The 26,487-nt window shown below is 43.2% G+C and overlaps 1 long non-coding RNA gene across 2 annotated transcripts in view; it reads right to left on the bottom strand.

Moving 5' to 3' along the window:
• The window catches only part of LOC125920343 (uncharacterized), a 95,959-nt gene that overhangs the window by 10,756 nt on the left and 58,716 nt on the right, over positions 1–26,487 (bottom strand). For both annotated transcript variants that reach the window (XR_007457028.1, XR_007457027.1), the window contains exon 3: positions 4,627–4,685. This is a non-coding gene — a long non-coding RNA (uncharacterized LOC125920343). The remainder of the gene's footprint in view (positions 1–4,626; positions 4,686–26,487) is intronic.

Raw genomic sequence — 26,487 nt, 5'->3', positions numbered from 1 at the left:
TAAATTAAAAAAATTTTTAATGTGTATTCATCTTTGAGAGAGAAAGAGCGTAAGTAGGGGAGGGGCAGAGAGAGAGGGAGACACAGAATCTGAAGCAGGCTCCAGGCTCTGAACTGTCAGCACAGAGCCCGATGTGGGGCTTGAACCCTCAAAGCGTGAGATCATGACCTGAGCAGAAGTCAGAGGCTTAACTGACTGAGCCAGCCAGGTTCCCCTTTAAATTTTTTTTAATGTTTATTTATTTTTGAGAGAGAGAGACAGACAGAATGTGAGTGGGAGGGGGGCAGAGAGAGAGGGAAACACAAAATCCAAAGCAGGCTCCAGGGTCTGAGCTGTCAGCACAGAGTCCAACGTGGGGCATGAACTCACCAACCGCAAGATCATGACCTGAGCCGAAGTCAGATGCTTAACCAACTGAGCCACTCAGGCACCCTGAGAACATACTTTTTTTAAAGTCAGCCAGGTTTGGGGTCAAATCCAAGCTCTACTGCCTACTGTGCCTCAGTTTTCCCAATTGTAAAATCAAGAGAACATACAACGAATAGGGTTGTTATGTAAACCAATTTGGATAATGTAACTGGGGGAGGGGCTTTAAGACAACAATATTTCTGAACCCTTGATGGTGGGAAGAGGGGACACACCGGACAGCAATTCTTTTCTTATGCCCCACTGTATAAGCTTGGGCTTGTCTTTGGGACTAGGTCTCCCTCAGTGTGGATGGGGACCACTGCAGAGAAGTATGGTCAAGTAGTTAAGAACCAACTACAGAGCCAACTGACCTGGTTAAATCCTGCTCTGCTCCTTGCTGGCTGTGTGATGTCAGACAAGTTATTCAGTCTCTCTGTGCCTCAGAGCCCTCATCTGTCAAATAGAAGTGAAAGTAGACACTATCTTGTATGACTGTTATACAGATTAAAGGAGCTAATCTTTGCACAGTACAGTGCCTGGCACTCAGCAGGTGTGATGCAGGTCTACTAAATAAATGAATACATACATAAATACAGAAATAATTTAGTCATTCAGAGGTAAAGGCAAATGGCAAGATTCAAATGCATATACTTTAGACAGGATGGTCAAACTTCCTGTTTAATAATTACAGGGCTGTCTTCATCACAGGTGATCTGTCTCTAGAGAGTTGTTTTTACCTTTTAAAAATTTTTTCTACTTCCTCTTGTGGGGTCCTGAGGATGGGGAAAAACAGAAGGGGGCTGGAATTATAAATATAGGAATTTTGAAGGAGGATTTTTGTCTGGGTAGATAAGTGAGCCCCTATGTCATGCCCTGAGGTCAGCAGCTATGGGTGACAGTGACAGGAATGAGTACCTGGGAAGGGGCAGGGCTGATGTGTCCTAGAAGCAGTGACAACAGATGTCCAGCTACAGTGTAGTGTCCTCATGTCATTCTTACACTCTGATCAAACACATCTGGCATGGCAACCTTGTGTTTGCTGTGCTTTGGGGCTTCAAGGAGGACCCTGCATCTACTCTGGTGGTGAGGTGTGTGTGTGGCAATGTGCAAAGTGATCTGAGAGACTGGACTGTGGAGACATGATTTCGACACAGCCAACATGAATGAACTTAAATTCAGAAGGCACCCCAGAGGAAAGCAAATGGGTTTTGGGAACATAAAGCTGTCTTTGGGAACTCTCAGAAATGCCTGGGAAATTCCCTGGCCTTCCAGTAAGTTCAGGATGAGTGCTTTATTATTTGGTTATTTACAAATAAAGGCTTGCTCTAACATTTTGTAAAAGATGGATATACAATGTCTATCCTTACAGCAGCCAGCACAATGCCTAGCACATTTTCTTCCCCTTATTTTTCTGATATTTTTGGTGGACTAAGGTATGTCCAAGGCACCCCACAGTTAGAACCAAGAGGGCGGCTTCTCCTCTAGCCCTGTTCCTGGGCCCAGAGTGGCCTCCATAGCTTTGCTAGGCAAGTCAGCCTCACCTGCCTCTCCTGACTGGTGTTTATCACACCCAGGGCAGTACCACCCAGAGACACCTGTTCCCTGACAAGCAAGCAGATGTAGGAACGCAGTGTCTTCTGTCAGGATGCTGAGCAGAAGCTTTCTCACTGAGCCATCGGACAGCCCTGACAACTGATGCCAAGGGGACTTCATCGGGAAGTGCAGAGTCTGGAATTATCTGGGTTTCCAGACAGTGACTTGGCAGGTGCTAGCCTGCCCAGCAGGGTTCGTGCTTACCTAAGCATTTCCTGCAAACTAAGAAAAAAGTCTCTTCCCCCTTCCAGACAAATGACTCTGAATAATTGTTCTGATTCATTTCCTCTGGCTGGAAGGCATGGCTCTGGGTTTTTTGTTTGGTTTTGTTTTGTTTTGTTTTGTTTTTGACAGGGTTGACAGCTTGCAAGCCTGTGAGCCTATGGCCAACCTCTCCTGGTGCTACCAGCTCTCCCTATCCTATTGCTAACAAGTGTCACAATGTGTACTGCCTTTGACAAGGCCTGCAGGTTGCATTATTCAGCTGGCATCTGGGAGTTTGTTGGATCTTGATTCAGCTCCTGGTGGACCCCAGGACCTAGGGCAATGCTTCCTGAGTTGTGATATTTGCACAATAGTCACTACATAACATGTTTTTCAGTGGTGTGAGGTTTGAACATTTTACCATAGCACAAAGATACCGAGATACTGTTTTTCACTCGATGAGGATTTTTACTCAAAAGATTTAAGGGAAAAAGTGAGCCAATTTAAAGAACACTAACAATATAATAGTTCTGGGAAAAGGCACAAAGGCGATATACGAATGAATACATTCTAGACAAACATGACTCAGAGAGGATGCTGTACTATGTATACAAATGAGGAATTTATCCATTCATTTATTCATTCACCAGCTTTTTGAGTACCCACTATGCTAGGCTGTTGTGGAGATGGGGAAGACTGAGTGGTGATTGCACAGGAATCCTGGCCCGTGGCTGGCCTGCATAAGCATTAGTGAATTGTTTGGGGATTGGGTGACTGGTATTTAACAATAACAAGCTGTAGGGTCAGGTGCTTCTAAAAAAGATCTGGTATCCAAGACCTAAAATAAGATAATGTTAGAGGCTGGTTCGTACAGAACTCAGATATCTTCAGATAGCTATAAAAGCATGGTTCCTTGAGCCCAAACTGAGTCACAGACAGGGCAAGACCAATCCAGTAAGGAGCTTTGAGGGCCCTATTTACTCGAGGGCTTCTTGCACTGAGTGAGGAAAGAAGGAACTTGGTGTATGGGTGTCCCCATTTTCCCAATACGGTGTAGGACACCAGCATTTACTGGTGCTGCCTGCAGGACAGGTAGCGCACCGCACAACTCTGGAGGGCACCAGTCTCATCTTAGACATCCATCTGCACCCAAAATGTGGCAATTTCCAGAAGAATGATAGTAAACTGTCTCGTTCTATGCAAATCAGCATCTTATGACCATTTTCTGGTAGATGGAAGTACAGTGTCTTAAGGAAGACGCACCTTTGGCAAATGCCCAAGCAGTTTCACACCAGGCATTGTGTTCCTTTTCCAGGTAGACCTGGATTTGGTCTACCATCAAAATTCTTGGCCCATTTTCTGCTCATGGCTCTGCCTTGCCCTTTTAGCAATGATTGTTTCGAAGTTTTAAGAAGTGATTAAGCAACAGTCTGCTTTCTCCCCCTGAAAGATGGGCAAAAAAGTCAGGTAGATAGAGATAAAACTATCACCTTTATTACCGATGAAGCTGGAGTAAAACGGACCAGGCCTGGTGTAACGTGGTCTTGCTAATTAACCCTGAGTCAGATGTGCTTATTTATCCTGACACTGGCACAAATTGGTCATAGTCACATGCGTCCCCTGATAGGGGCAGCAGAGAGCAGATGAGAAGACACAGGTGGACAGATCCCAAGTAGCAGAGATAGGGGGGGTTTGAAACCTCCATCACAAGTCATTTTGCCTTCTGTGGGGAAAAAGGCCGGGAATGTTGTTCCAATGTCCCTACTATACACACTGATGTGCAGATTCAATGTCATCCCTACCAAAATTCCAATTGCATTTTTCACAGAAATAGAGAAGACAGTCCTACAATGTGTATGAAACCACAGAAAACCCTAAACACCCAAAGCATCTTGAGAAAGAAGAACAAAGCTGAAGTCAACACACTGCCGGATTTCAAACTATACAAGAAAGCTATGGTAATCAAAACAGTATCTTATTGGCATAAAAAGAGACACATAGATCCATGGAACAGAATAGAGAGCACAGAAACAAACCCATGCATATACATATGGTGAATTAATTTATGACAAAGGCACCAAGAACATACAATGGAGAAAAGATAGTCTCTTCAATAAATGGTGTTGGGGAAACCAGATGTCCGTGTGGAAAAGAATGAAACAGGACTCCAATGTTACACCATACATAAAAATCAGCTCAAAATGGATTAAAGTTCTGAATGTAAGACCTGAAACCATAAAACTCCTAGAAGAACACAGAGGGGGTCAGCTCCTTGATGTTGCTGTGGGCAATGATTTTTTGAATTTGACATCAAAAGTAAGGGCAACAAAAGCAAAAATAAACAAGCAGGACTACCTCGAATGATACTCCTCTTTTATAATTAACATCTTTTTTCATACAAAGAAGAAGCAACATTTTTACCTCAAAATTATGTCCTGACCTTCACTCGGCAGGTAGCTCCTTGCAGGAAAGTATCAAGACTGGCAGGGGAGAAAAAGAGAGAACATAAGAGAAGAAGAGAGGGCACAGTCATTTCCCCTGGACATTCATAATTGACCCTCCTAACGATGTGAACAACATAATATTCGCAACCAGAATCGTATGTTGAAATAACCTTTTCACTTAATTCCTTCTTGCTCTCCCCTCTCTCTTTTCAACAAGGGCAAAGCACTGAGCAGAAGAGAATACGTTGTAATACGTTTCCTAACAGTGGGAGGATGTCCCATACTTCTACTTCTAGGGGTTTGTGGTGGGGAGCAGAAACCCAGAGGTCCCATGGGACAACGTCCTCCCTGACCTTCCAATTTTTCAGTGTCTCACCCTCATATGGGAGAGAGAGAAAGGAGAATGGGGCAGATCAGAGTCCAGAATCCTTGTTCTTCCCTCACAAGCCCGGGTACCTCTACCCCTAAATAGCAAAGGGATTACATGCAGCGGTGTTTCCTTTTTTTCCTTTTTAATGTTTATTTATTTTTGAGAGAGGGAGAAAGCACTAGCGGGGGAGGTGCAGAGAGAGGCAGGGTACAGAGGATCCAAAGCAGGCTCTGTGCTGACAGCAGAGAGCCCAATGCTGGGCTCGAGGGCTCAAACTCGCAAACCGTGAGATCATGACCTGAGCCGAAGTCGGACACTTAACCGACTGAACCACCCAGGAGCCCCATGAGGCTGTATTTCTGAGAGAGCGAGCATGAAGGATTCAGCTGAAAGCTTTTCCAGGAGATGGTGAGACACAGAGGAGGGCAGCCGGCATGGGCCGGACAAAGGCATAAGTCCAGACATTTATTCTTCTGTGGCTGCACCCTCTGCTAGACAGCATTAGACTTACAGTAGTCTCTGGGGGGTCTCAGTGTTGTGCTCAGGCAACTTACAACTTTCTGAGAGTATCCCTCAATACCTGTTTCAGGCTTAGACGAAAGAAAAAACAGCGTCACTGACAATTTGGGGCGGGGTCAGGACAGTGCGAAGCTTACACACCGTACTCTCTTCAAAGGAAAAAGGAGGGAGGCAGGACCTAAAGTCTCTTCCCCGTTCACTCTACCACATTCTCTCATCTGTGAATATACTGTGCTCACTTGCTCTTTGCTGACTCTCTACTCCCCTCCTTTTCTTTCTTTAGTCTTTTATATTTGGTGCAATTTTTCATCTCCCTTGATTTCCCCACATTTTCAACAACCATTAAACCAAAACGAAAAATAAAGCTGACAAAAGAGCAGATAAATATTGTTTTATAACCTAACCTCTGAGCTTCTAACAATATTAGCATAATATCTCTCCCTTGAGAGACAGTCATTTTGAGAAAACAGCTTGAGCTGGCAGCAAACTCCGTAAATTCCATGCTGCCTGAGCTGTGCCTGACCTCACAAATCCAGAACTGGCCTTTCTTTGTCCCTTTCCATTAAGAGAGGTTAGAAGTTACCCCCCAAGAGCCCATGGTAGTAGAATTCAGGATTGAATTCAATCCACCATCAGCTGGATGATCCCAGGGGTTATCAGTCCTTGCAGAACGCTCCACAGAAATCAAGCTTAGCACAGACTTTTATTAGAAAGTAATCATAAAGTTGTCTCTCTTCTCAGGACAAAGGCTATTTGAGTAGGAGGATTTCACTCTTTTATGAAAGATGTTCTTGAGAACAACTGTCCCTGGTGACAGTGGGGAGTTTGACCTTAACTGCCTCTCGAAGCTTCAGGCCAACCACCTGCTCCCTGGACAGGCTGGGCAATGAGTCCAGCCGGTGTAGCGTCTGAGTTCTGGCAGCTTGCAGAAAAGCCTCCAGAACTGAGAACAGCAGAGGCCCATTTTCAACAACGGCTTAATGCCTTCCTAACTTAAGGAATCCCAAATGGTGCTCTCCAAGGGGGTTTAGGGAAACAGCACTGGATTTGGAATCTAGAAGATATGGAAGATGTGGGGTCCCTTTCCAAATAAATGCCTTATTGGCTCATACTTTTGTTCACCGACGTAGTCAATGCTTTTGGATCCCCATTCTGTGCAAAGCACTATTCTATTTGGACAGCATAACTTTAAAAAAAGCTCTCAATATTTACCATATACCAAATTCTCCTGAGGAGACTTGCTTTTAATTTTTTTTTAAAAATGTTTATTGATCTTTGAGAGAGACAGAGCATGAGCTGGGAGGGGGGTGGGGAGGACAGAAAGAGATGGAGACACAGAATCCGAAGCGAGCTCCAGGCTCTAAGCTGTCAGCACAGAGCCTAACGTGGGGCTCCAACCCACAGGCTGTAAGATCGTGACCTGAGTCAAAGTCGAACGCTTAACCAACTGAGCCACCTAGGCACCCCAAGCCTTTTTTAATGTTTATTTTTGAGAGAGAGGGAGAGGTGGGGGGAGTGGCAGAGAGAGAGGGAGAGAGACTCCCAAGCAGGCTCCACGCTGTCAGTATAGAGCCCAACATGGGGCTTGAACCCACGAACCATAAATCAAGAGTTGGACACTTAATCGACTGAACCACCCAGGTGCCCCTCCTGGGTGGGAGGGAGATTATTAATGATGCAGGTTCCTTGTCACAAATACTAGAGACTTTAATTCAGAGAAACTTGGGTGAGGTCCTGAGCTTACATCTGTTACAGACACCTCAGACGTTATCCCTTTCACAACTCTTACCATTTTGAGTTTTTAAGAAACTATTAAAATGTTAACAATAATTTCCCATTGTGTTAAAGCCATTTTTACTTATGCCTCTTATAAAAGCCCTGTATTATCTATATCAAGTACCAGGCCTCATTCAGTTTTATACTTCTATATCCTCTTGTATATACTAAGTACTTAGGGTTGGCTATGTGGAACTGATCTGACACAACACAAGGAAGCCAAATCAATGTCCAGCAACTTCTCATTGTGCCTAAGCTTGGTGAAACCAGAGAAATTCATATGAAAGATGGGCACCACTAGACTCTAGAAAGAAAATCTTACATGCAAACACTTCAGTAGGGAGCACTATCTGAAGTAAGTAGGAAGGAAACGGGGTTGTGTGACAAAGAAGAACAGAATGCATCACTGAGCTGGCCACAGCTTTTTAAGGGGCCAAAAGGTTACTTGGTCTCCAAGGTCAAGCTCAGAGAGGCTGCCTAGAATTACTGTGTCTCCAAATAGTCAACAGGGAAAAAGGGAGAAGAATTTATCTACTGGATTCCATCTCGCATATTAGCTAAACATGCTGGTCACTGGCTGAATTGTGTCCCCGCCTCCTTAAATTCATCTGGTGTAGCCCTGACCCCAAGTACCTCAAAATGACTGTATTTGGAGATGAGGCCTTTAAAAGGTGATCAAGTTAAGATGAGGTCATTAGGGTGGGCCTTCATCCAATATGACTGGTGTCCTTATAAGAAGAGATGGGGACACAGACACACACAGAGTGAAGACCATATAAGGACACGGGAAGAAGTCAACCATCTATAAGCCAAGAAGACTCAAAAGAATCAACTGGACAACACTATTATCAAGACTTCCAGCCTCCAGAACTGTGAGAAAGTAAATTTATGTTGTTTCAGCCACATAGTCTGTGGTCCCTTGCTATGGCGGCCCTAGTAATCCAATATAATGCCCACAGGCATCAACTCCCCTACATTTGCTGGGAGCAGCAGAGGTATCGATGGAGGGAGGCACAGAGCATGAGGAGGGCCTTTGAGCACTTGAAAATCAGAGACCACCCCCACCCACACCCCCTGTCTGCCTGCCACCTGAGGGGCCTGGCCAGGTGAGCCATGTGCACACAAGCACTTAGTGGCAATGGGAGTGAAACAGGGAAAGCTTGGCATGCTTGCCAGGCTTGAGGCAAGGGGCTGTCAGGCTGTGCCTGTGAGTGATAAAAGGGCCATGAACAGTAGACCTCTTGGCAGGGGGGGCAAAGCACCCTGAAAGTGAAGACTGAGTTCAGCAGAGACCAAAACCTCTCCTCTGGTTTCCAAAAATGCAGTTCAGCCTGGTGATCTTCCCAGAATGTCATAAGTTACATGGGACAGAAAAGCACGGGTTAGCCAATGCAAGGATGCACACAGATCAGGTTCCACTGGTGACTTTCTCTTGTAATTTTCCAGGAAATGGGACAATTGACAAATTTATTTTCACCACTAGATGTCACCCTTGTGCCACCCAGGCTTCCATCTTCACTATGGCTGTGTTAAACAGAGGGGCAAAGATCAGGGTCCCAGAGGCCTACGGAGGCTTGGGGTGGGGTGGGGTGGGGGCAGGGTCAAGGACCAAGGATGAGAAGGAGTTAATGGGAAAAAGACAGACTCCTGGATTTGGAGCACACAGTTCTAGATTACTTTACAGCAGTATTTCTCAACTTTGGCTGCATACCAGAAACTTCTGGAAAGCCTTAAAACAAAACAAAACAAAACCTGAGGTCTGAGTCCCACTCTCAAGATCCTCTGTGTAAATGGGTTGGGTGTGTGGGCGTGGGGAGCTTTGAAAGCTCCCTAGGCATTTTTTAAAAAATATTTTTAACTGTTTATTTTTGAAGAAAAGAGAGACAGAGCATGAGTGGGGGAGGGACAGAGAGAGATGGAGACACGGAATCTGAAGCAGGTTCCAGGCTCTGAGTTGTCAGCCTAGAGCCCAATGCGGGGTGAACTCACCAGCTGTGAGATCATGACCTGAGCTGAAGTCGGTCACTTAACCGACTGAGCCACCCAGGCACCTCACCCTAGGCATTTTTAATGTACAACCAAGGTTAAGGTGGGGAATCACAGCTGCAGACTATTATTGTGAATCCAGATATTGTATGTAAAGCAAATATCCATCAGTTGAATCATCGCTGAAATGCACTCTAGGAACTTGCTTTCATGAGCAAAAGAGAATAGAGGAAAGTCAGTAGAACTGACCTTCACACTATCACATCTTCCTATGTTTGAATTCCACTGGAAAGATATCTAGTAAGTGCTTGTTTTAGGTCACATTGTGTATGGGTTACACAACACACTATGGCTCTGAAGAGTACCAGTGGAGGAGGCAAATTACTATAGATTTCCATCTGCTACCTATGTGGTCGTCAGTTCTGGAAAGCTGGGGTTGTGGACAAGAACCATAGAAAGGCACTTCAAACTGGGAACTGTAAAGAAAAGAGGTGACTAGATACACAGTGGTCTTTTTTGGGCATATGTTCTCTTGCCATTATTTTTCCAGAAGGACACTCGTAGGCTTCCAATGGCCATCACACTAGGAAAGTTTGGAATGCAGTGACTACAAAGAGTAAAGGTTACAAAGAACTACTACAAAGAATAACGAGGAAGAATAATGATGTAGTCACCATGTACTCCTCCTGTTACCTGCTAACTAAGGAGCCCACACAGCTTCAAAATGCTGGATTGCTTGATACTTAAGACACACACGCAGGGAGAAGGGACAGACACATCCTTATTTTCCTGGAGCTAAATATCAAGAGACATCTTCCAGCCTGTTCTACATGGTTTGCAAAATTTCCTTAGATCTCATTTTCTTGGTCTTCCATTTCTAAGATCCTCACATTTAATTTCTTTTTTTCTAGACCATCTGCATCTATACAGGTATAACAGAAACCACAAACTGATGCCCTGAAACTGAGTGGAATCAGCCCTGAGCATCCTGCATTGTGAGCACTACACTCCTCTTCAGGCTTATTATGACGAGGCCCCTCCAGTACTATGATCAACACCCATCCATGCTCTCTCCTGTCTATAGAGAGAAAAGACTAAAAATTTGACAATGATTGCCTCAACTAAATGGAATTTGTTAGAATATGGAGTCATTGCTTTCAGGGGGAGAAAAGCTGTTTTTTTTTTCCTCCTCCCCTCTACTCTTTATGGTATTCACTCCCACCCAAGTCAAACTGGGGTGGGGGGGTGCTCTGAAAGGACCACTTGTAAAGCCTGTGTGTACCTGAAAGATGAAAGCCCAGCATCCCTTTGCCCTGTGGACATCTGTTGGAGTAGTAGCTTTGCCATCTTCCCTCCACATCTGTTTTTCCTCCCATCTTTATTGAGCTTTAATTGACAAGTAGGAATTATATACATTTAAGGTATATAACTTGATATTTTGATATAGGTATACATTGTGAAATGATGACCACAACCAAGGTAATTAACACATCCATCACTGTACATAGTTATCATTTCCTGCCTTCCTTCCTTCCTTCCTTCCTTCCTTCCTTTTGTTTGTGTGTGTGTGGTGAGAACGCTTAAGATCTACCCTCTTAGCAAATGAGTGCATAACACAGAATTGTTAACTATTGTCACCATGCTATGCATTAGATCTCCAGAAGTTATTCACCCTACAGAAATGAAACTCTGTCCTCTTGACCAGCATCTCCCTGTTTCCCTCCTCTGTGTATATTTGAGTAAGGGAAAAAGGAAGAAATGGACTGGTGGCAGGGGGAAGAGAGGAGCTGGTAGCAGAGCAGCCTGCATCCTCACTACCTGGTGTGGGTCTCTTGGAAATCAAGAGTTGGCCACAGGTGAGACTGTCTTGCCAGCAACCCTCCTTCGCATCTGCATGGATCCTGGCCAACAGGTGAGGCTACCATAGTAATAAGGTACGCTGGAGTATGTATCCCCTGGGGCAGGAAGGAAGTGGTTGTTTGGAGAAGGTCAAGTCACAAGGTTCTCCCACATCAAGAAACCATGCAGTGAGGAGCCCCATGGACTTCCAGAAGCTCTGAAATTGGCACCTCATATGGAAGTCCACCATAGCCAGGGAAGAACCATCAACCAGACCTGTGAAGAAAAAATGATTTTACCACTTTCCTCGAATTCCTGCTTTCAGATCCTGATCTTGGAGAAGTCTGAAGCATCAGAAGGAAGAGAGAAGAGGCATGAAGGAGAAGCAAAAACAAAAGGGTCCAGTCCCCAATGAGCAAGGCAGGTCTTGGCTGATGGAGAGAAGAGATACTTTGAGTTGGATATAAGAATAAGATTTTAGACTGGCCTAGCTGGGCTGGACATTTTAACATGGGCAAGTGTCTGGAAAGCTGTGACATCTGCCCAGTATGCCACAAAGGAGAAGGAAAGGAAGAGCCAACAGCACTTGTTTGAAGACTGATGGGCAAAATAAAAAATTTTTCTCTTGTACCCCACCAAGCACAGGCATATCTCATTGTATTGTGCTTCACAGATATTGCATTTTTTTTTTTTTGTAAATTGAAGGTTTGTGACAACCCTGCATCAAGCAAGTCTACTGGTACCATTTTTCCAATAACATTTGCTTACTTTTGTGTCTCTCAGTCACATTTTGATAATTCTCCCAAAATTTCAAACTTTTACTTTAAACTTTTTTCATCATCATTATTATATTTGTTATGGTGATCTGTGATCAATAATCTTTGATTTTATTATTGTAATTGTTTAGGGGCACCACCATGAAGTGTGCAAATATACAACAGTGAACTTAATCAATAAATGTTATGTTCTGACTACTCCAAGTGTCTGTTCCCCCTTCTGTCTGCCTCCCCTTGGGCCTCCTTGTTCTCCCTGACATAACAGCATTGAAATTAATAACTTACTTTATTTATGTTTATGTCAATATAATTTATGCCAATAAATAACCCCACAAAGGCTTCTAAGTGTTCGAGGGAAAGGAGGAGTTGCATGTCTCTGGCTTTAAATCAAAAGCTTGAAATGGTTATGCTTAGTGAGGAAGACATGTTGAAAGCTGAGACAGACTGAAAGCTAGGCCTCTTGAGCCAAACAGTTAGCCAAGATGTGAATGCAAAGGAAAAGATTTTGAAGGAAATTAAAAATTTTATCCCAGTGAACTCACAAATGATAAGAAAATGGAAGAGTGTATTGCTGATATGGAGAAAGTTTGAGTGGTCTGGGTTTAAGATCAAACCAGCCACAATATTCCCTTAAGCCAAAGCCTAACCCAGAGAAAGGCCCTAATTTTCTTCAATCCTGTGAAGATGGAAAGAGGTAAGGAAGCTGCAGAAGAAAATTCTGAAGCTAGAAGGGTTGGTTTATGAAGTTTAAGGAAAGAAGCTGTCTCCATGATATAAAAGTGCAGGGTGAAGAGCAAGTCTGATATAGAAGTTGCAGCAAGTTATCTAGAAGGTCTAGCTAAGATCATTAAGGTGGCCACACTAAACAATAGATTTTAGTGTAGATAAAACAGCCTTATATTGGAAGAATATCCCATCTAGGACTTTCATAGTTAGAGAGGAGAAGTCAATGCCCGGCTTTGATGTTTCAAAGGACAGGCTGACTCTCATTCAGAGCTACAGCAACTGGTGACTTCAGGTTGAAGCCAATGCTCATTACCATTCTGAACATTCTAGAGCCTTCAGAATGACACTAAATCTGCACTGCCTGTGCTCTAGAAATGGAACAACAAAGCCTGGATGGCAGCACATATGTTTACAACATGGTTTCCTAAGTATTTTAAACTCACTGTTGAGACTTACTGTTCAGAAAGAAAGATTCCTTTCAAATTAGTACCACTTGTTGACATTGGACCTAGTCATTCAACAGCCCTAATGGAGATATACAATGGGATTAATGTTGTTTTCATGACTGCTAACACAACACCCATCCTACAACTCATGGTTCATGGAGTAATTTTGACTTTTAAGTCTTAGTATTTAAGAAATACATTTCGCAAGGCTGTAGCTGCCATAGATAGTGATTCTTCTGATGGATCTAAGCAAAGAAAACTGAAAACCTTCTGGAAAGTTTTCACCATTCTAGATGTCATTAAAAACACTTGTGATACATGTGACCGACGTAAACAGGAGTTTGAAAGAAGTTGATTCCAGGCCTCATGGATGATTTCGAGGAGTTCAAGACTTCAGTGGAGGAAGTAACTGCAGATGCGGTGGGAACAGCAAGAGAACTAAGATTAGAAGTGGAGCCTGAAGATATGACTTCATTGCTGCCATTTCTTGATAAAACTTTAATGGATGGAAAGTTGTTTCTTACGAATGAGCAAAGAAAGTGGTTTCTTGAGACAGATTCTATTCCTGGTGAAGATGCTATGAAGATTGTTGAAATGACAACAAAGAATTTAAAATATGACATAGGGGCACCTGGGTGGCTCAGTCAGTTGAGTGTCCAACTCTTGATTTCAGCTCAGGTCATGATTTCACAGTCGTGAGATTAAGCCCTGTGTCGGGCTCTGCACTGAGTGTAGAGCCTGCTTGGGATTCTCTCTCTCCCTCCCTCTCTCTCTGCCCCTCCCCGGCTTGTACTCCCTCTTTCTCCAAAAACATATAAAGAACATTTAAAAATATAAAATACTGGGGCACCTGGGTGGCTCAGTTGGTTAAGTGTTCGACTTCAGCTCAGGTCATGATCTCGCAGTCTGTGAGTTCGAGCCCCGCGTCGGGCTCTGTGCTGACAGCTCAGAGCCTGGAGCCTGTTTCAGATTCTGTGCCTCCCTCTCTCTCTTCCCCTCCCCTGCTCATGCTCTGTCTCTCTCTGTCTCAAAACTAAAAATAAAAAACATTAAAAAAAATTTTTTAAATAAAAAAATATATAAAATATTATGTAGACTGAGTTGATAAAACAGTAGCAGGGTTTGAGAGGATTGACTCCAACTTTGAAAGAAGTTCTACAATCCTATCAAACATCATCACATGCTACAGAGAAATCATTCATGAAAGGGAGAGTCAGTTGATGCAATGAACTTCACTGTTGTCTTATTTTAAGGAACTTCCACAGCCACCTTAGCCTTTAGCAACCACCACTCTGATTGGTCAGCAGCCATCAACATCAAGGCAAGGTCTCCCACCAGCAAAAAGATGACAACTCATTGAAAGCTCAGATGATGGTTAGCATTTTTTTTAAGCAATAAAGCATGTTTCAGTTAAGGTATGTATATTGTATTTTGAAACATAATGCTATCTTGCACTTAAAAGACTATAGTATAGTGTAAACATAACTTTTGTATGTACTCGGACACCAAAAAATTCATCAACATGTTTCATTGCGACATTCACTTATTGCAACATCCATTTTATTGCAATTGTCTGGAACAGAACCTGCAATATCTCCAAGGGAGGCCTGTATAAGTGTTCTGAGTTTTCAGTTAGTTGATAACTTTTGCTAATTATCCAAGATGTAACAATCTTGAAGTGGGTCTTATCATACCCTCCCCCTTATGATCACCCTAGTCCCCTCTACATTCGTGGCAGGAAAGTGGTTGTTCTTTAAGTCTACTGAGGGACAGGAGTGCTGTGGAAATTTAAGAGTTGGGTACGAAAAAACCCTGAAGATTAAATACTTGGAGATAGATTTTAGAATTAAAATTGTTCTCTGTGGTCCACTGCGCTTGAATGAGTTTTTCCCTCCCTTCTGATGACTGAGCAGGACATGTTGCCTGGACAGTCAGAGGAGGGAATTCAGGCACATACTTAGTCCTAGATCTGAGTCACTGGCATGTCTGGAATTCACTAGAGATTCATTGATGGCCCCACTGGAACACTGTCAACTGACTACCTGTACTCAAGAATAGAAGTGAATCTTTTTGTGCATCCTGCGTGGCTCCCTATCTTCAGATACACCTGGGGATTTGGACATATAAGAGAAGGCAATCAGAAAAGCGCATTACTAGGGAAGGGTGGGTTAAGAAAAGCTGGATTCTCCCTTGCGTGTTCCCTCCCTCCACATCTCACTTGCTCCTGGCACATTCACTTTGCCCCGGCAGCTGCATAATGAGGAAAATCTATCTTCTTTCAAGAAGAGACAAATCCCTCTTCTGTCTCTAGAGGGTGCTCAGAATCCACTGATCTAGACTCAAGCAGCTTCAGAACATGACGTAAAGAACACTGAAGAGCCAGAGCAGGAATAACACAAAGAAGAAGCTGAGGGAGCCCCTCCCCCCCGCCCAAAAAAACCTCACACCACCACCAACAAAAAAACCCTCAAAAAAACAAAAAAAGACCAAAAACCAGAATATAGAGCAAAATCCTCCTCCTTCTGAGGAAAGAATCCATGACCATTGGTTCTCTGGTTTGTTGGTCCACAGTATTTCAGTGAGCACTTGGCCTACACCCAGCAAGGAGCTTTGTAGACAGAAAGGATCTCTACATTCTTCAGTGCCAGACGCCAGCGGGACAGCAGTATGTAAGAATGGAATAAATATAACTACCATTAAATGTATATCCATTTTGTGTGTTACTCTCTTCAAGATGCTTTACCCACACACTATTTCTTATCCTCACAGCAACAAGGCGGGATGAGTTTTATTACATTCATTTTTAGAGACATGGAAATTCAGTTGCAGAGAAGGTGAACAGCCTGCCCCAAAGGAACACAGTGTTTTGGTACCGGAACAAACTTCAAATCTACAGCCTCTCCAATACACCACTCAGCCCTTTTCTCAAGGTCTCAGGAAGTCCATAATTGAGTGAAGTAGGTAATGATTTACAGACATGATGCAAAATAGCAATACATGATACAAATATTTAAATGCAGCATATGGAAGATCTAAAAGTAAGAGAATTTCAGGGCTACCTGACCTCAGAGGCCATTCAGTCCACAACACAAATCAAGGAGTCGATTTTCATCGCGTATTGTGAGGGGCCTCCCCAGCTTCTGTTTGAATGACTCTAATGAGAGAAGGAATCCACTACTTCACAAATATTATCCTTCCAGTGATGAACTACTCTGTCAGAAAAATCTGCCTCCTGTGAACCCAAATCTGCTGCTCTGAAACACCCAGCAATATCCTAAAGCCATCCTTTGTAGCCATACAGTACGAGACTATTCTTCATTTTAAAAACATGTTTGTTTGTTTGTTTGTTTGTTTGTTTATTTAGAGACAGCGTGCTCATGAGCATGAGTGGAGAAGGGGCAGAGAGAGAGAGAGAGAGAGAGAGAACTCCAAGTAGGCTCTGCACTGTCTGCTCAGAGCCTGATGCAGGGCTTGATCTAGCAAACCGTGAGATCATGGCCTGAGCCAAAATAAAGAGTTAGATGCTTAACTGAGTCACCCAGGCACCCCCAATCTTCATTTTCTATAGCAACATTTCACAGGCTGCATGCCTATGAAGCTGGCCCTATTCCTAGAATTTCTCATCTCTAGGTTAAAAAACAAAATCCAAGTTCCTTTTCTATTGCTCTTTATGGTTCAGGTTTGAGGTTTTCCCACTATTCTAGTTGTCTTACTCAAAACACATTCATAAAGGTGGCACCAAGAATGGGCAAATATCTATTAAATACACACATAAAACAACTCTTCTGTGTCCCACCCATTGCAACCCCTTCCCAGACACCCCTCTATGAGTTCCTTGTGCCTTTCTCAGAACAACTCCTCTTTCTAGAGCTAAAATGGCATTGTAGCACGTCTGGGTTGTAATTATAATTTCACATCTGTTTCCTTAACAAGAATTTGAAGGCAGGAACTCTATTCATCTTTACAGCCTTAACACTGTATCTGGAACATATTGGGTGCTCAGTGAATGTTTCAGCTGTCTTATGGCAGAGATTTTGTCTATTTTGTTCACTGCTGTGTTCTCAGCACCTAACCAGAGCCTGGCTCTGGTTCTCAAAAAATATTTGCTGAATGACTGTGTACATAACTCAACATAGTGTTCCAGAAAGAAAAAAAAAAACATTAAATCATAAATTATTTAAGTGATATCTGCTGAGCATATACTATATGTGTAGCATTATTCAATTCAAAATAATTCTATAAATGCAACCGAACATGGCATTCCATTATTTTCACTGTTCAATATGTTCAACAGTCTATGTTGTTTACAATAAAGACAAGGTGTTAGTCTTTTTTTTTTTTCCCAAGAGTCCTCGGTTAAGCCATCCCTCTCACTTACCTTCACAACAGTGTGTGGAGGTGTAGAGGCAATGTTTTAAATTTATTTCCAGCACAATTCAACTTGCTCTTTTCTTCCCTTCATGCCAGGCTATTGGTAGTTTTGTCAATCCCAATTCTATTATACAATCCATTTGTTTTTCCCTCAGCCTTGGTGCATCCTCAGATTTGATTAGAGGGCCATCAATGCTGTCATATGAGACACTGATAAAAATCTTGAATGGGACAAGATCAGACAAACCTGGAGCTCCTTTACAGAGATCATTTTTCTACATTGACATTGATCCATTAGTGAGCATTGTCAGGACACAGCCATTCAGCTTTCATTCCACTCAACGATGATGCCATCGATATTTGGTCATTTGTTCACAGAGGCATAATGAGATTTTAGTAAATGCCACACTAAAACCCACATGCCCTGTGACTCTAGTAATCCCCCTCAGTAATTCATTTAGGAGCAAACAAACAAGGCAAGTTTGCTATGATTTGTTCTTAGTAAACCTCTGATGTTTCTTTGTAATCACGGTTTTATTTTCTGAGTCTTTGTGTACTATCTTCTTGGTATTCTTACCTAGAAACTCTCCTAAAATTTCCATCAAGCTCATCAATGGTAGTTCATGACATCCATTTTCTTCCTGTATTTGAAAATGGAGACATTTTCCTGTATCTCCGGGAATCCAGTCTCAATACCCCCATGATTCCTAAGGCTGTTCAAACAAATTAAGCTTCCTTTGAACCTTTACATGTCAGTAAAAAAGGAGGGGAGGGGTATAACCTGAGAAAAGTATTTATAATATCCATGACTGAGGGCACTGTTTGTATCATTTGTCCAACATCCTCTCCTTTGATAATCTGCATCAGACTATCTGCTGGCAACTCAGTGCCATCACCTGCCATTTCCCTTCTGTGCTCTGTGTCACAGGGGCCAGAAAATGTGAAGGCAGACCACATATCCCAGAGTCCCTGACAACTAGTTTGCCAATGTGAGGAATTTTCACAAAATTTGGAAGACTGGAATGAATAGAAAGATAGATGATAGATAGATAGATAGATAGATAGATCATAGATAGTCACTGCTCCTTTGGAAACAGAAGATCTGTGGGCTGCAGCAGATGTGAGATTTTGAGTAGCCTCCAGGCATTTTCTTGCCACTCACCCACCACTGCACTGAAGATGTTTGTAGTCACCGCCAGCAGCTTCCTGCTGAGGTCCTGCGCCTTCCTGATTGCTTGAAAACTAGCAGCTTAACTGAAAACTAGCTGCCATCTTCCTTGGCTTTCTTCCCCTCTGGCTCTTACTGTAGTTTTATAAGCATCTAATTTTCTATATAAAATCCCTTACTGCTGGAGCGCCTGGGTGGCTCAGTAGGTTAAGCGTCAGACTTAGGCTCAGGTCATAATCTCACATTTCTTGAGTTTGAGCCCCACGTTGGGCTCTATGCTGTTAATGCAGAGCCCACTTCGGATCCTCTGTCTACTCTCCCTCTGCCCGCCCCCAAAAGTTAATAAACATTTAAAACCCCTTACTGCCCACAAAATAGGGAGTGTTTCCTGTTCTTCTCACCAAATTCTGATATAGGAAGCAATCCACCCCCACTCTATGTGACACTCATGGAATTGACAAGCAAGGAATCTTTTTTTTTTCCTACCCCAAGAACAGGTATGTGCCTCAGACTTGCCAATGTACCCCATCGTCTAGTACAATGATTGATCTAGAGAGAAGTATCTAAACCAAGCAGAGAAAATCAAGAGTATTTTAAGTTTTGCTGTTAGGTCATTGGAAAACAGATTTCCCCTCATCTGCATAATGGACTGTATGGATGTAGGGCTGGGAGTGCCCGTGGGTATCTGACCTGCTTCACAGAAAGATCCTACCAGAAGATGAAGCCAACACAAGAGGAAGGTGGATCTAAAATATAGAAAGAAAAGTGTCCTGACATCATGGAAGCCCCTAAATCCAGATGATTCTGAAGCCAGATGTATCCTGGGACTTCCAGTTTATATTGTCAATGCCCTCCAGCCAAAGGTCCCCAGTGACATACATGTAATTGAACACGTTGGGGTTACTGATGATTGTGGTAGAAAATGAGGGACAGGGGGAACAGTGGACCTTTTCAGTAAAAGGACTTAGGAAGGACCTAAAAGATTTGGCTTTGGTTGGGTGATTTGGGAGGGTTATAAGGAAGTAGGTTTTGCTCTGAATTAGAGAATGTCAAGAAGCAGGGGTTATTTTCTGCTTGGATATCTTAATAAATCTTATCTATAGGAAGAGAAGACAGGAGCAAGATTTAAGGGGTAATTGGAAAAGAAGCAGAAGTTACTCACATTACTCAGGATGTTTGGTTATTTTTGTAGTGATCCTTTTACCTTGTTCCATGATAGTTACAGAGTGACTTCACCTACTATTGGCATTTCTATGAAATTGAATGAGTCCAACAGGCCTAGCTGTGAGTTTCAAGTTGGCTCCTAGAACATCAAGACCTCTCTGCCAGCACCTGGCCAACTCATAGACATCAGGATTGCTTTTCTTTTTCTCAACATGCACTCCAGTAACACATGATGTTTACTGAACACCAACTATATTACAGATACTCCTGGATATTGACATTCTCTGAGAGAGACATATAATATGTACACAAATAAAATGTAATTGGTAATTACAGATTTGGTTAGGTTCTATACAGGAAGGAACTAAATAGCAGGACCTTCAATTAGCAAGTAACTTCCAGTGGCCACTTTAAGTAAGATGGTTAGGGAAAGACTCATTGGGAAGGTGACGTATGGACTGAGACATGAAGCATGAGAATGAGGGAGATGTTTCAGGCAAAGGGAATAGTAAATGAAAAGTCCCTGGAGTGGGCAAAGCACTGGGAAGAACTCAGGAGGGACAGAAAGGAGATTCACGTGCCTGGAGGGAGTATGGGGAGCAAGAAGGAGGGGAGGCCAAATAAGAGGAAGAGTCAAGAGGCCAATTATGTCAGGCCTTGTAGGTTCTCAGTAGGAACATTCCATCTTCCACCCCTGTGTCTCCACAGGATGCACCTGGAGTAATAGTTCTGGGCTCTTCGTCCTTCCCCCACTCTTCCTTAGCAGGAGGAGTGATTTATCCAATGTGTGACTTTTAGAAAATGAACCCCAGCCTTTCCTCTCTCCTCTTTAGCATCTAAAGTATCTCCAGGGGAGAGCTATTCTTGGTTCCTTCTTGCCATAGATCTTATACAGTTAAACCCTTAGGGAGGAAGCCTGAGGTTGTCTACATCTGCCCATGAGCCTATAATCAGACTATTTCTTGGGTGCTGTCTTAGTAAGCCTCCTGTATTAGTGCCACCATAACAAAATATCACATATTGGGTGGCTTAAACAACAAAAATGTATTTTCTCACAGTTCTGGAAGCTGGAAATTCTAGATCAGTATGGTCACATTCTGGTAAACCCTTGGTTTGCAGATAGCCATCTGTTTGAGTGTGTTTACAGTCTTTCCTCTGTGTATGTTCATGTCCCGGTCTCTTTTTATTCTTTATAAGGAAGGGTCCTGCCCTTATGAATTCACTTAACCTGATTTAGCCTTTAACAATCCTGTCTCCAAATACAGTCACACTGAGAGTCAGGGCTTCAACATATGAATTTGGGGAACACAACTCAGTCTATAATTCCCTCAGATTTCAACTTATTTTTCCACACACTAATGCCATATACTCCAAACAAATGTACGAAAAATATTTACTTATAGCTTCATCAGTTCTGAATTCAAGTGGAGAATGAAAATAACATTTTCCAGACCACCAAAAACCCTCACATAGACCAAGGTAAGGCATAAGAACAGGAACATTTCATGCAGTGGAACACTTCAGAGTTTCAGCAGGAAAACAACACAATCTGATTTATAAGGATTACTCTGGATATTGTGTGGAATATCTATTTTAAACCACTAAGTCTTTTTTAAACCTATGTGACAAAGCTCAGTTTTAAGTCTCTTAAATTATTGTATTTTGTCCTTACTACTACTCTATGAGATGGATGTTATTAGCTTCATTTTTGCAGATGAAGAAACTAAGATGGAGGCAAATAGCCTACCTAACGTCATGTAGTCTATATACTACAACCAGAAATCACACCCACTACATTTACCCATAGTTAAAAGTGAAAATCACACAGAAACAAGTTTATATGCTTGTTTCAAAAATACAGAATGGGGCGGGGCGCCTGGGTGGCTCGTCGGTTAAGCGTCCGACTTCAGCTCAGGTCATGATCTCACGGTCCGTGAGTTCGAGCCCCGCATCGGGCTCTGTGCTGACAGCTCAGAGCCTGGAGCCTGTTTCAGATTCTGTGTCTCCCTCTCTCTGTGCTCCTCCCCTGTTCATGCTCTGTCTCTCTCTGTCTCAAAAATAAATAAACGTTAAAAAAAAATTAAAAAAAAAAATACAGAATGGGGCACATGGGTGGCTCAGTTGGCTGAGCGCCCAACTTTGGCTCAGGTCTTAATCTCATGGTCCATGAGTTACAGCCCCATGTCTGGTTTTGCGCTGATAGCATGGAGACTGCTTTGGATTCTCACTCTTCTCTCTCTGTGGCCTCCCCCCGCTCATGCACTCTCTCTCTCTCTCTCTCTCAAAAATAAATAAACATAAAATAATAAAAAAAAAAAGTACAGAAGAACGCAAGAGAAGCTGTTAACAATTTCTACCTCTGTGTTAGCCACCATAATGTAGTGTGAAGAAGCTATAAACAGCAGTTAAAAGCACATGTTCTGGGGCACCTGGGTGGCTCAGTTAAGTGTCCAGCTTCGGCTCATGTCATGGTCTCACTGTTCCTGGGTTCGAACCCTGCACTGGGCTCCGTGCTGAATGCTTGCTCAGAACCTGGAGCCTGTTTCAGATTCTACATCTCCTTCTCTTTCTGCCCCCCACCCTGCTCGTGCTCTGTCTCTCAAAAACAAATAAATGTAAAAAAAAATATTGTTGTCGGGGCGCCTGGGTGGCGCAGTCGGTTGAGCGTCCGACTTCAGCCAGGTCACGATCTCGCGGTCCGTGAGTTCGAGCCCCGCGTCAGGCTCTGGGCTGATGGCTCGGAGCCTGGAGCCTGTTTCCGATTCTGTGTCTCCCTCTCTCTCTGCCCCTCCCCCGTTCATGCTCTGTCTCTCTCTGTCCCAAAAATAAATAAAAAACGTTGAAAAAAAAATGTTAAAAAAAAAATATTGTTGTAAAAGAGAGCATATGCTCTGGAATTTATAGACAATAAATAATGGACATCAGCACTTAACTATTTTTCACAGCTGAGTGTTTTACAGGTGTTAGCCCTTTCATTCTTCAAAATAGATCTGCCTGCCCTTAAAATCCCATTCTTTTCCCTCTAATGAACCTTGCCTGGATAACTGACAGTCTCCTAGTAAAATAACCTAGGAACACTGCTACAACCAATAATATTAATATCAGTTAACAGTCACTATGTACCAGGTACTGTTCTAAGCCCTTAATGTGTATTAGCTAATTGGATCCTCATGGCAACTGTGAGTACTAAAATGGTATTACCATTTTACAGAGAAGTCAGTAGGACATATGGTTACGGGACTGTCTCAAAGATGTAATGTTATTGGAGAATCAGGTTTCAAACCAGAGCATGGTCCCATTGTTTGAATGCACAGATTGGTTGTTACCCTTCCTCAACAAGTGGAAACAACCAAGGCTTAGGGAGGAGGTGAAATAACTTTCCTCAACTAGCAAGTCATGGACATAGCTAAGTGCCTGTGGGCAAATTGCTTATCCTCTCTTGGCCTCAGCTTCATTAGCTGTAAAATGGGTAAACACTACCTGTATGATAAGTTTGGGGTGATAATGAAATGACACAAATACATATAAAGCTCTATGCCAACTTCCTGCCACAAAATTAGTGCTCAAAATAGTCCCTATGGATATTTTGAGAGTTTTATAATGAACACACATTCCTTCAGAATTAGCAGAAACAATACAAACAATCCCATGTTGAAATGAATGTCTAAACAATAAAACTTGTATGCATTTAACAGAACAAGACCCTCTCTCAACATTTTCTATTTCCTCCAACCAATTTTAGCTCCCACTCACCTGACTCAATGATTAATTTTCCTGACGGGGAGGACAGGGGCAAAGAGGGCTCTGGTAACAGTTATGCTTCTTCTGTGGACTTTTTTTTTTCTTAATTTATTTATTTTGAGAGAGACAGACACAGCAAGAGTAGGGGAGGGGCAGAGAGAGGGAGAGAGAGAATCCCAAGCAGGCTCCACTCTGTTGGCACAAAGCCTGATGCAGGGCTTGAACTCATGAAACTGTGAGATCATGACCTGAGCTAAAACCAAGAGTCAGATGGTTAACCAACTGAGCCATCCAGGCGCCTCTCTTCTGTGGACTTCTTGTGCCAAACTAAGAATAGCCTTCCTACCAACCTGGGTGTTTCTTTTTCCAGACCCTCTTCAAAGGGGCTCGAGCCTGCCCACCCCACTTGCCACCTTTTGGACACCTCCTATCTGTGTCCTACTTCTCAGGAAGGCTCACCACCCAGGTACGTTGACCTCTTTAGACAACAGCTCTCTCCACCTCTCGACTTCCTTCACACCAGAACCATTTGTACCTTTTAACCAGGATTTCATTTTCTAAAGGGCTTCTTCTTGTACTCATTCATTGGTTTCATCAGTTACATTCTCTGAGTGCATCCTGTGACCAGAGCTGCCACTGCTAACGATGACAATTACCCCTTCCACTCGCTATGTGGCAGACACTGTGTTGTGTCCTCTGCATGCATGATCTCATTTAATCCCCTAATAGCTCTGGGACAAGGCTACTTTTACTATCCTCCATAATGGTTGAAAATCAAAGCATAAGAAAAATGAGGGCTTAGAGAGGTTCGGTAGCCTGCCCAAAGTCACAGATCGAGCAAGCAGCACCGAGTTGTCCACTTTTCTCTAGACCCACCTGCACCTCCCCAGTCAAGCCTACCACTCCATCAGTTGACTGGTTCCTCAGCCTCCTAACTGGGCTGTCTGTCTCCAGCCTTGACACTCTACAATCTATTCTCTACCTCAGCAAGGTGAAGCTGTACAAACATACATAAGCCATGTTGCTCCCTAGTTTCAAATCCTTCAGTGGCTCTGCATTTTTATGATAATGTGCTAAATCCTTATATGGCTTTGAACTATCTGGATTCCCTTGAGCTCTCCAGACTTAATTTACCTGCCCTCATTCTTAGTCTATGATCCAGCTCTATCAGACTTTGTTTGTTCCTAGGCTTTGCACGGTCTGTGCCCTCAGCTCAAAAAGTGTCCCTTGCCTTCTGCCTTCATCTCTGGGAGAAGATAAAGGCATCTCATTTGCTTCTCTGCTTCAAACTTCCTCCAAAAGCACATGAATTCCCAGGTAACTTAATGCATTTGCCAGATTTCTATTGCATCATTTAATTCATCCTCAACCCTCTACAGATGAGGAAACTGACCTCAAGTGACCTGCTCAAAATCAGAGTGGGAGCAAGCAGTAGGGTAAGTGTGCCAGCTCATGTCCGTCTGTCTCCAGACACTGATCTTTCCTCTGAGCTTTGTTGCCATGACGTTTGTGGAGGTTAGAAACAAGGGCAGGTAAACACAACTGGAGGGAGGGATTGTCTGTGAGGCTGGAACTAATCTAATAAATGGAGAGAAAAGGCATCTTAACCAATGCCCTTAGGGGTGGGAAGGTCAGGAATTGAGCCACAGCTGGAGAGTGGGGTCCTGCTTTTTGACTGAGAGTAATTTCCTTGTCTACCTTTGTGTGGCTACAATGACAGGAGCTGATTTATTAATGCCGTTGGCAAAGCCCAGCAAGATTATCCGTCCTTAGCAACAAAGGGGTAGCTGAGGTTGGTTCTAGGGAGTCAGAGGCTCAGCAGGGCATTTGCGAGAGAGCAGAAAGGAAATTTGCCAGGAGGCAGGGATCCCGAGAAGCCAGGGTTCCAGAAATCGGCTCCAAAGAGTTCTTATCACCTCTCCTTCACCACTCTTTCACCCTGCACTCACTTACTCACTTGAAAACCCTCTAGGAAGGGTGGGTCCTCAGTATGCCACAAAACTCTTCTGAGTTCTTGCTATGCTATGGGACTTTCGCATGCCCCATCCCGCCAGCTTCAGTTTCCTCATCTGTAAAATATTAATAAAAGTGCTGCTACTGTAGAGGGTTCTTGTGATTTCCTTGAAATCATTATATTAAAAGGGACTATCACAGTGCTGGAACATGGACAGGCTTTTGTTTTTTTCTTTAACTTATCTATATGTTGCCACTGTCCTACACCTACAGAAATGGAATTAAGAAAATGCATGAGATTCCTGTGTAGGATGGGATGCCCAGAGCTTTGGGCCTAAACCTCCATCTAACGTGCCTGAAAGACCAGTGCTGATCTGAGCTCCCTCTTCCCCTATGCAAGTGTCAGTTTGCTCACAACCACTGAGTGTCCACTATTTGCCATGCACCGAGAAAGACAGAGATGCATGTAACTGCTCATTGCCTACCAGCCCAGCAGATGGACAACTGTCCTTCTCATCTGCTAGGGCTCTTGAATCTATTAGGTTCCATGGGAACAGGAGCTGGGGGGGGTGGGGACGAGCTTCCCAAGTGTCTAGGGAAATCCTTGAGATCTCAAATACAAAATTATTGGCTCTAGGGGCACCAATAACCTCAGTCAGTTACGTGTCCCACTCGGTTTCAGATCAGGTCATGATTTCACGGTCCTGAGATTGAGCCCTGTGTCAGGCTCTGTGCTGACAGCGCAGAGACTGTTTAGGACTCTCTCCCTCTCCCTCTGCCCCTCTTACTCACGTGTGCTCTCTCTCTGTCTCAAAAAAATTTTTGTAATATATATGTATATATATATACATACATATATATATACACACACACACATATATATGTGTGTGTGTGTATATATATATGTAGGGCGCCTGGGTGGCTCAGTCAGTTAAATGTCTGACTTCCACTCAGGTCATGATATTGCAGTCTGTGAGTTCGAGCCCCACATTGCACTCTGTGC

This window comes from Panthera uncia, chromosome B4, assembly GCF_023721935.1.
Source record: "Panthera uncia isolate 11264 chromosome B4, Puncia_PCG_1.0, whole genome shotgun sequence".
Lineage (NCBI taxonomy): Eukaryota > Metazoa > Chordata > Mammalia > Carnivora > Felidae > Panthera > Panthera uncia.
Note: the sequence above shows the minus strand (reverse complement) of the source record. Positions and strands in the feature narration are given on the sequence as shown.